Source organism: Peromyscus maniculatus, chromosome 1 (genome assembly GCF_049852395.1).
Source record: "Peromyscus maniculatus bairdii isolate BWxNUB_F1_BW_parent chromosome 1, HU_Pman_BW_mat_3.1, whole genome shotgun sequence".
In the NCBI taxonomy this organism is placed as follows: Eukaryota; Metazoa; Chordata; class Mammalia; order Rodentia; family Cricetidae; genus Peromyscus; species Peromyscus maniculatus.
Genome location: NC_134852.1, coordinates 162,994,932 through 163,006,329, shown reverse-complemented (window position 1 = coordinate 163,006,329; position 11,398 = coordinate 162,994,932). Strand labels below are relative to the sequence as shown.

At 52.8% G+C, this 11,398-nt stretch overlaps 1 long non-coding RNA gene across 1 annotated transcript in view; it reads right to left on the bottom strand.

Moving 5' to 3' along the window:
• Positions 1–6,180: 6,180 nt before the first annotated feature.
• LOC143270317 (uncharacterized) overlaps positions 6,181–11,398 on the bottom strand; it is a 51,529-nt gene continuing 46,311 nt past the window's right edge. Inside the window, exon 2 of the long non-coding RNA XR_013047460.1 lies at positions 6,181–7,668. This is a non-coding gene — a long non-coding RNA (uncharacterized LOC143270317). The remainder of the gene's footprint in view (positions 7,669–11,398) is intronic.

The window sequence follows — 11,398 nt, the reverse complement described above, 5'->3', positions numbered from 1 at the left end:
GGGGAGGAACGGCCGTCAAGTCTATAGTTAGACATGAACGAGGACTCCAAGAAACTGAGCCTGGGGACGGTCCAGTTCTCAAGCCAGCCCTGTTCTGTGGGCGAGAGCGCTGAGGCTCATAGAGGTTCAGTGTCACACCCAAGGCCACACCACTAAAATGTGACATGCCTGAGTATGGCTCCTGAGGCTGAGCAGTAACCGGCATACTTGTTCTGTCCCTGTGTGGCCAGAGCCATGCCACCAGGCCCAGCGGGGGCTCCTGCCTCACTCTGGAGCCCTGAGTGGGGGAAGTGGGGACACCAGATACTCCGTTAGGGCAGCACACCCTCCTGGAAGCTGAGCTCAGGGACACAGACGATTTGACATGCACCGGGAATCAGGCTCCACGTTGGGTCTTGTGTGCACAGAGAGGGATGGAGCCTGGCCCTCACCCTTAGGGACTTCACAGTCTGGGTTGTGGATGGTGATAAACTTGACAGAGAATGGAGATAAGCAGCATTTGCCAGGTGGATGTAGTTTCGTACCACCGTGATAAGGGCACTCTGAGAAAGGATTAGCTGCACTACTTACAAAGAAATAGAGACTAGGGAGGTTGAGTGGCTAGCCAGAAGCCACACAGCTTGGCAGGTAGCCCAGATTTTCCTCCTGACTCAAAAGGCCCAATGCGGAGCCACTTCCTTACATGGTGAGGACACTTCAGGTCCAACCCACAGGAACCTCAGTGAACTGCTTGGCACCCCCTGGCTCCCAAACAAGCCTAGGAGGCAGGCCTGTTCTGCCCATTCAGACTCTCCATCCTGGGCACACTGCTGGGTGTGCATAAAAAAGTCACCGGAGCCTGGGCATCTCCCCATGCTGGAAGGGTTGTAGTTACTAACGACTCGGTTCTCACCTGTGACGGCCTGAAACAAACTGGTTATTTTATTGAATTGATCCGAGGCTTTGGGGAGAAACTTCTAGACTGAAGCCAGCACTGAACAGTCTCAATGGAAGCGTCATCCCGAAGCGCTGACGTCACCCATCTCCATCCTACACAGGACACCACCACATTGCTACAGTGGCCGTGGGGACAGAGAAGAAACCAGTGCATGAAAGGGTGTGGTGGGAGAAAATGGGGTAAAAGGGGATAACTGGGCTGGCTGTTGAGGGATGTATAGGAGTTTGCTGGATAAGAAAATAAAAATACTCATAGAGGCGGCCAAATTTGCCACCTGTAGTCCAGGAACAGGGACTCCAGGTAAGAAAGTGTCTCCGAGGCCTGTGTCATTTCCCCAGGGGTGTGGGTCCTTGTTTTTGAGGCCCTGGGGAGTGATTTGATAGGAGGGAACTTGAGGAACATCGCTGCTGTAGGAGAGAGGTTGTCTGAGGGACACTGGGGAGGTGGCTTCAGAGCACCAGAGCTTCAGAGGCCAGGACTGGAGATGGAGGACAGGGGGGAGACTGGAGCAAGTCTTGGGTCCAGAGAGTGTTCACTGGTGTGAGGGGTGGTTTTCTTCCCCACCAGCCCCCGGCCTTAACAGAGACGCTGACAGTGACTTTGATATCGGCAGCTCAGTCCCGAGCTCACACACACCTGCTTGTCCTGGGCACCGGCCCCACTGAACAGTGGAGGAAACTGAGGCTGGGAACCAGTCTTTCGCCCCATGTCTAGCTGCCTGGCATGATGTGGCCAGGCCCTGGCTGACACTCTGAGTGGCCTCCTGAGGGTGGCAAGGTCCACGCTAGAGGCTCCAGTCTGTGTCTGCTGTTGTGTGAGCGCCATCTGAGGCTCCCTCCCTGGCAGGCTGGCCACCAGGCTCTGGGGCTCGAACACTCACCCTCAGGGTACACCCGACAAGCTCCACTCTCCATCTCCCTGTATACGGTTGCCACTTCTGCAGATTCATGAGGACCCCTGGGAGGGTCCTCAAGGCGGACAGGGACCCTGGAATGTGGCTGCTCCTCGAGGACCCCTCTAGAGATGACCTGGATACTCTGGCCTGGCCTGGTGAGACGGGATAGGGTCCCCTTGGCTGGGAGGAGCAGGGGAGCCCCTGTGTGAAGGAACTGGTTCAAAGTCATCTTAGTGGAAAGTTTGTCTCCTACCACATCCTTCAGCTGTTTACGGGGTGGCGGGGGCCTGGCATCCTGACATGAAAAGAGGCTCACCCCGCACCATCATGGAGGAAGGACCAAAATAGCAGCTAGGGGAGGGGGCCGGAGAAAAAGAACGTCAGGGGCAAGGTACATCCCACAGCCGTGGTGAGTCCTCACCCCGGGCTGCCGTTTCCTGGCCTCACCTGTCTTCAGTGAGAACTAGGAAGCCCAGAAAAGTCTTCGAAGTAGGTCAAGGCCACCTGGGTGGGGCTATGGGGCCTGATTCGGTTCACAAGCTATTGCCCAGGGTAGGAAAGATGCGTGGGAAGACTGGCTGGAGGGGCCAAGTGGACTGGAGTCTCCGGGAGGGTCAGGAGGTAGGGTCTTCTTGGGTAAGGATATGGATGACCCAGAAGAGCCCAGCCATCCTGGCTGGAAGTCGATGCCTCGATGCCGTTTGCCTCCTAGAGGTCACCAGCTTCCGAGAAATCCTCCCCTGACACTGCTCTCCACGGCATCAGCTTTCCTGTGTTGTTTTATACAGCAGAGCTGAGAAAAATGAACAAACATGCCGTGTTCCTCCATAGCCATACAAGCATCCCTCTGGAAACCTGGGCTGTGCATGGAGCTGCAGCTAAGCCCCAACCCAGCCCTACAGTCTCCGTTATTGGGTGCAGCAATCATTTCCCTGGATTCCATCCTTACCCTGACCTCCATTCTGCCTCTAACCTCCACCCCTCCCCTGACCTCCACCCCTCCCCTGACCTCCACCTCTCCCCTGCTGTGGATATCACTCTATATAAATAAAGCACTGATTGGCCAGTGACCAGGCAGGAAGTATAGGCAGACAAAAAGAGAAAAGAATTGAAGAAGGAGGAAGGAAAAGGAGACTGCCTGGAGCCGCCGCCAGGACAAGGAAGATGTAAAGTACTGGTAAGCCACGAGCCACGTGGCAAAGTAAAGATGAATAGAAATGGGCTAAATATAAGAGTAAGAGCTAGACAATGATAGGCCTGAGCTAATGGCCAAGCAGTTTCAATAATGTAAGAGTCTGTGTGTTTATTTTGTAAGTGGGATCCGGGACTGGCGGGACTTGGCAGTGGGACCTGGAGAGAAGTTCTCCAGCAACATTCCCCTGACCTCCATCTCTCTCCTGGCCTCCATCTCTCCCCTGACCTCATCTCTCCTGACTTCATCTCTCCCCTGACCTCATCTCTCCCCTGACCTCCATCCCTCTCCTGACCTCATCCCTCCCCTGACCTCCATCTCTCCCCTGATCTCCATCTCTCCCCTGACCTCCATCTCTCCCCTGACCTCCATCTCTCCCCTGACCTCCATCTCTCTCCTGACCTCATCTCTCTCCTGACCTCATCTCTCCCCTGACCTCCATCTCTCCTCTGACCTCATCTCTCCCCTGACCTCATCTCTCCTCTGACCTCATCCCTCCCCTGACCTCCATCTCTCCCCTGATCTCCATCTCTCCCCTGACCTCCATCTCTCTCCTGACCTCATCTCTCTCCTGACCTCATCTCTCCCCTGACCTCCATCCCTCTCCTGACCTCATCCCTCCCCTGACCTCATCTCTCCCCTGACCTCATCTCTCTCCTGACCTCCATCTCTCCCCTGACCTCATCTCTCTCCTGACCTCATCTCTCCCCTGACCTCCATCTCTCCCCTGATCTCCATCCCTCTCCTGACCTCATCTCTCCCCTGATCTCCATCCCTCTCCTGACCTCATCCCTCCCCTGACCTCATCTCTCCCCTGACCTCCATCTCTCTCCTGACCTCCATCTCTCTCCTGACCTCATCTCTCCCCGATCTCCATCTCTCCCCTGATCTCCATCTCTCCCCTGACCTCATCTCTCCTCTGACCTCATCCCTCTCCTGACCTCCATCTCTCCTCTGACCTCATCTCTCCCCTGACCTCATCTCTCCCCTGACCTCCATCTCTCTCCTGACCTCCATCTCTCCCCTGACCTCATCTCTCCCCTGACCTCATCTCTCCCCTGACCTCCATCTCTCTCCTGACCTCATCTCTCCTCTGACCTCATCCCTCCCCTGACCTCCATCTCTCCCCTGACCTCATCCCTCCCCTGACCTCCATCTCTCCCTTGACCTCATCTCTCTCCTGACCTCATCTCTCCCCTGACCTCCATCACTCCCCTGACCTCCATCTCTCCCCTGACCTCATCTCTCCCCTGACCTCATCTCTCCTCTGACCTCATCCCTCCCCTGACCTCCATCTCTCCCCTGACCTCATCTCTCCCCTGACCTCCATCTCTCTCCTGATCTCATCTCTCCCCTGACCTCATCTCTCCCCTGACCTCCATCTCTCCCCTGACCTCATCTCTCCTCTGACCTCATCCCTCCCCTGACCTCCATCTCTCCCCTGACCTCATCTCTCCCCTGACCTCCATCCCTCTCCTGACCTCATCTCTCCCCTGACCTCCATCTCTCCCCTGACCTCATCTCTCCCCTGACCTCATCTCTCCCCTGACCTCATCTCTCCTCTGACCTCATCTCTCCCCTGACCTCCATCCCTCTCCTCTGACCTCATCTCTCCCCTGACCTCATCTCTCCCCTGACCTCCATCTCTCCTCTGACCTCATCTCTCCCCTGACCTCATCTCTCCCCTAACCTCCATCTCTCCTCTGACCTCATCCCTCCCCTGACCTCATCTCTCCCCTGACCTCATCTCTCCCCTGACCTCATCTCTCCCCTGACCTCCATTCCTCCTGACTTCCATCTTTCCCTTGAACTCCACCCCCACCTGAGGCTTCCATCCCTTCCCCTTGGCCTTCCTTTGGCCCCCAAGTATGTAGCCACTGTGCTTCTGAGAATGAGATCCTAAAACATTCACAGCATAGTGTCCCCCCAATCCTTATTGCTTGGTTATGACAAGTGACCCCCTTTGTGATGTGGCCTCAATGGTCACCTTTTGCTCCCCTGAACCTGTGGCCCAACCTCTGGCTAGCATCGTGACTTCCTGAATTTGGCTCCATGCTTCCTGCCCTGGCCCTCATTCTTCCCACCTTCTCTATAGCTTGAAGCAGCAGGAGGGACCAGTTACAGACAGACACCCAACATGGAGGCCTGTCCCCTGCAGGACTGTTGACCCTTAGTCAAGAGCAGGCCAACCCTCCTGTGGCCTAGGGCCAGCCATGTGCACAGACACACACACACACACACACACACACACACACACACATACTCACCTTTACACACATTCACACACACATACTCACCCTTATACACACATACTCACCCTTACAGAAACACACATTCATACACACACCCTTACACATACACACACACATACTCACTTTCACACACACACCCTCACACACTCACATACTCACTTTCACACACACACCCTCACACACACACATACTCACTTTCACACACACACCCTCACACACACACATACTCACCCTTACACACACACACACATACTCACCCTTACACACACACACACACACACACACACACACATACTCACCCTTACACACACACACACATACTCACCCTTACACACACACACACACACACACACACACACACACACACACAGTGGGACAGCTAGTGTACAATCACAGCAGCCAGGCTGCCCTGTTCATGGGAGCTGCCGAGGCTCTGGCGGTAGAGAGCTCTCTAGTGAGGGTGATGGCAGAGACACTGGCTCTGGGCCCTGGCCTGTGAAGACCCCGAGTGTCCCGAGTGCCCCTGCCAGGGGTTCCTGGAACTGCCTGTCCCTACTCCGCTCCCTCTCTGTCTGGCTCCAAGCCTGATGTCACAGCTGGCTTGGTTAAGTCCACCTAACCCCACATCCATCTGGGGCACATCCCTGCCCCCCAGAGCACCTAGGTGAGAACCTAGTACCCCACTCTGCTCCCTGGGGTGGGCTCCCTGCTCCTATTCTTAATGTCAGCTCTTTGTCCCACTGTCAACCACCCCAGTGAGGTGAGAACACAGGGCAGAATGAGAAACAAAGTGTTTCCTCAGTTCATTTTTCCTCATGGGCCCTCAAGATTTTTATCTGTGGACTGCTTGTTCCTCTGGTCCCCTTAATAGATTTTTCCTTAAATGAACTCATCTTGCAGAAAATAAAATAAAAATCGATTTATTTTCAAGGGGATCTTTGACATTTTGCGAAGCAGCTGACATGTGCTTCGTGAAAGACTGAATATAAAGACTCGAGAGCAACTTCCTGTCAGAGGAGCCAGAGAGGGGCGGCTGGGCAATGATGGGCAGGCACAAACAGGGTGAGGTCTACAGGCCTAATAACAGGATGCAATCAGGATCCAGTCTCACGCTCTGAATGTATGCTCGAGTCTGTAGAGAAATATTCTTGCTTTAGAAAACACACCAGCCATCCCAACACTCGGGAGGCTGAGGCAGGAGGATCAAGATCATTCAGAGCTGCATAGTGAATTCAAGACCAGCCTGGGTGACAGGAGACCCTGTCTCAAAGACAGACAGACAAGCAAACATGCAGGGCACTGCTTTTCCACTAGAGTCCTGTCCCGTGGCTGTGGGCTTCTAGAATGCTTGGCAGGGTCATAAGCACCAGTTCCACGAGACATTAGACAGGGACCATGTCCTCAGAAAGGCAAGGCATCCCGGCAGTGGAGCTGGGTCTTCAGTGAACTGGCCTCTCTGAATCCCACACTCCTGGGGCCCCAGAAGTTGAGGGTGTCGACCTGAGGGCTAGCAGGTATCCCAGGAGTGGATGCAGAGCGAGAGTAGCTCAGAGCTGGGGAGGAAGAGAGGAAGCCATCAGAGCCAGGAGACAAGGGGGTAGCCCACTCCCACCCTGTCCCCCACCGCCGCCACCATGCATGTCACACCCAAGGAAACTGAGCTTCTGAAGTCTGCCCTGACTCCTGGCCCCAGCTGGCTCCGCTCCCTTCTGCCCACCATCGCAGCTTTCTCTCCATCTGCCTCCAGCCATAGTTCCTTCTAAAACACTTTTTTAAAAAATTATTTTAATACTTTCATAGATGGTACAGAGAATTTCCCTATACACTGGGCTTACTCCTTGTTATGACCCACTTGCATAAGCAACATGAATTTATCACAATTGCAAGAATTAATAGCAGTCAAGTATGGTGGTACAAGCCTATAACCTCAGCACTTGAGAGCTGAGGAGGGGGTGGAGAATTCAAGGCTAATAGCAAATCCATCTGATCACTCTCTGCAATCCCTTCCCCAAGAGCCTTGGTCCAAGACCAAGAGATGACTGCCATCTTCAACCTGCCAGCAGCATACACAATCGGTCACCACGGCAGATGTTCACCTGTGTGCCTGCCCGAGTGGCCTCCATCAGCTTTCTCCACTGTGAAGCTATGGTTTTCCAGTCCCGTTTGCTTGGAACATTCTGGAAGGACCTAGCTGTTCACAGCCCACAGTGGGGATTCCATTCCACGTCCATCTGTATAAGCAGAGCTTCTGCACAAAGGCTCTAAACCCTTTGGTGTTTCGGACAGTTTTACATACCATGCAGGTTTCTTTGAATTAGATGCTCAGGCCCCACCAAATGCTTCCGGCTTTCAAAGGGGAGGGGATTTGAACAAATGCTTCAATTATGTGAACCTGGAAGACACCAGGGTAGGAGAAATGGATGACAAGACAGGAAAAGGCAAACGCCTTTGGGAGGCTTAAGATCACTAACAGCAGAGGGAGGATCCAGGGGCAGGTGCCGCGGCTGGTGGCTTCCCAGGGTGTGTGGGGAGAGCTGATTGACAGACACGGTTTCAGTTCTCCAGAGGATGACCAGCAGTCATGGTTGCAGGTAATTGCAAGCATAGTTAATGTCCCTGAACTGCACACTTAGCCAGGTTTAAGACTGGGCCGCTGAGGTGAGTCAGTGAACAGAGGTGCTGGCCGCCATGCCTCACGACCTGAGCTCGCTCCTCAGAACCCACACGGTGGAAGAAGAGAACTGACTCTCACTAGCTGACCTCTGACCTCCACACAAGCGCCATGACACAAGCCTGCCCCCAACACAAAAGAAATAAGTGTTTAAAAAAAATAATATTTTAAGAAGTTAGATTTTGGCCAGGCCTGGTGGTTGTACTGCCAGCACTTGGAGAATATTCTCAGCAGGAGAATAAACAGTAGTCTGAGGCCAGCTTTTGAGGAGGTCTCCGCAGATGTCAGAGAAGGAAACATGAAGAGAAGAAAATGAAAATTCAGTTCAGGCCAATCGGTGGTGGCGCATGCCTTTAATCCCAGCACCCGGGAGGCAGAGGCAGGCAGATCTCTGTGAGTTTGAGGCAAGCCTGGTCTACAGAGCAAGAACCTGGACAGGAAACAAAACAACACAGAAAAACCCTGTCTCAGAAAAAAAAAAAAAAGAAAGAAAGAAAAAAAAAAAGAAAGAAAGAAAAGAAAAAACTCAGTTCAGATTGACTTCAGCAACCTGGATCAAGACTTCTATCGGGTGGTTCACTCCCAACATATTTAAGACCCTTATAATCTAGGAGGAGGTGTAATACAATCCTCAGCGTACAAGGAAGTGTAATTACATTGAAACTCAACTCAGGGTACAGGTCATTTCTTCCAAGAAGATGGGTTCTAGAGAGGCTACCTGTACTAGCTTAAGGGCTTGAGGAAGAGTCTGGTCTGGTCTCAGTCATACAGATAGCATAGAGGTCATTTGGACTATTAGTCTATTCTGGTCCTAGTTATGGGAGCTTGACATGGCCCAGTCCAACAGATGATGTAGCTCACCAGACTATTAATCACTTCCAGTTCTCAGTTTTCTGGATGGAAGAGCAGGCTTTTCATCTTTTCCACTGGAAAGACAATCCTGTATGCTTAACATTCCTGGTTTCTCTGGAGATCTGTGGGTCCAAGGATCTCCGTGCTATGCTCCCAACAAGCCTGGGCTACAGTGTGAGACTCTGTCAAGAATGGCAGGTTCTATGTTACATGTATTTTGCTACAGCAGGACAATAGAAAGATGCTCCAGCTTTAGAACTGACCACTTCTCCAGAGAGGCCTGCTTGCTTTTGCTGGCGAACAACAGAAAACAAGGTCTGGGTGCTTGGGGATCAATGGTTACTAGGGCAGAGTGGTTTAAGTCATGTCAACTGATCAAGAAGTAAGTGTGTGTTTGTGAGTGTGTGTGTGTGAGTGTGTGTGTGTGTGTGTGTGTGCGCGCGCATGCATGCATCCATGTACATGCGCCAACTTAGGTATACGTACAAATCCATAAACATTTCCATATATCTCCATGTGCAGCTCCATAAAGGCCATCCTAAATGCACACTAATGCCCGATGATAATCAACACAATGCGGTGTGCATCACTCTGGCCCTCTCTTCCTTTGTAACCCTCCCCCATGCCAAAAGTGGGAAGTCTGACTCCTGCCCCCCACCATCCATTCACCCAATCATTCCATCCTGTGTATCATTTTGTATTGTATTTCGACATTTTCTTCATTCAGATTATAAATTATTGCTAGGCACAGTGGTGCACACCTACAACCCCAGCACTCAAGAGGCTGAGGCAGGAGGCAGGAAGACAGTGAGTTGGAGGTCTGCCTGAGCTATGTAGTGAGACCCTGTCTCAAAAAAAAGAAAGAAGAGAAAAAAGATCAAGAGACTTTTGAGAAGCAAAGCCTGAGCTTGCCTGTTGGCTTGTTTATTCTTTCTGCCCCCCTACCCGCGCCCCCCCCCGTTCCCAGCGTCTATCAGAATGTCTTGGAGAGGTGAGATGGGGTGCTAAGTCCTCAGCTGCTCCCAAGGCCAAGAGATCTTTGTGGAACCCTAAGTGCATGGTCTTGGGGTCCCCTGAGAAGGTGGGGCAGGCAGAACAGCCGCTCTAGAGTGGCTGCGCCTGAGTCACCCACATCTGCAGATGAAAGGGCATCTACACTGTGGCCTGCCTGCCACCCACCCCCCTAACTGCACTTTTAGATCCCTGCTCTATAAGGACAAACGGAGACACAGTTGGGGCAGAGGAGCGCTCTCCCCAACTCAGTGAAAGCTGAGCTGAGCTGGCAGCGGCCAGCTCACTCAGTGGAACGCTCAGAAAACTGCCCCCACCCAGCCCCGAGGTACCCTCATCACCCACAGGGAAGGGATGGCATAGAGAACCCAGACTAGTCTCCATGTGGGGCTGCCCAGGTCTGCGTGACCTCCAAGGCATCGATCCCGCTGGAGGTGCAGCCGGGGAAGCTCTTGGGTTAATTGTCTGTGTTCGAGAAGCAGGTTTGTTTCTTCCTTTGACGTGTGTTTCTATAAATAGGCTACCCTTCCACCTGAACATCTGCGTCCCACAAAGGCTTCTCAAAAGTTGCAGATGGGTGTCACTGCCTTCCTTCATTCCTGCCCCAATTTAAAACAAAAACCCAGCGTCATCATACCCCATCGCCTTCCTGCCCCCTTCTTAGTTTGCTGATATCACCCTGGAGTGTCCCCCAGGATATATGTGCTCAGGCTCCACCAGAGCTGGGAGGGACATCTCTGAACAAGAAGGTCCCCGAGTTCATCACTTTTTAATTAAGCAAGTTGAACCAATGCAAAGTAATTAGAAGTGAGGCCTCCAAGGAGCAGTGTGGGAATCATAAGTTACTATCTCAAAGGCAGAGAGAAATGGGGGCAGGGACAGGAGCTCACTACTTAGCCCAGGCTAGCCTCTAACTCATGCTCTTCCTGACTTGGCCTACTACGTGCTGGGATGACAGGCCTGCACCACCATACCCAGCTGAGAAATGGTTTTTGTACTATATTCATACAGAACGGAAGCCACCCCTCTGCTCCCACACTCTTCACCGTTTTCATTCAGTTTACGAGTATGTAACCTGCTCACGTTCAAGGGCTCCTCATCCTTGCTATCCCTCACTTGCTCCATTACCTCATGTGACAGCCCTCAGTGGCAGCCATTGCTATGAGCCCCAAGAAGACTCCAACCCAGCCCAGACTGCGTCTGAGACCTCTTCTCTACCGTTAGTGTCTCTTCCGTGTCAGGCGCCAAGGGTGGGGCAAGACTCTTCTACATCCATTCAAGGACATCTGATTCTCCTCCACCAGGACAGCACCCACACAAAAACCAGAAAGCAACGCTTGATGTGTCTTGCAACAAAGTTTATCGTCACCACCATCTCAGCAGCCACCCCCTCCCCAGGATCTGGATCTGGAGGTTCAGTACACCTCCGGTCTGAGAGGCTTCCTTGGGGGTGGGGAGTTACAAAGGGACCTTTGGCAGCATCTACACAGTCAAGGGGAGAGTGCTTATTGGCACAAAACCCAGATGGTCCAGCCCTCACTTCCAGGCATGACTGAAGGATGGAGCTGCCATCAGGGCTTTGTAGCTA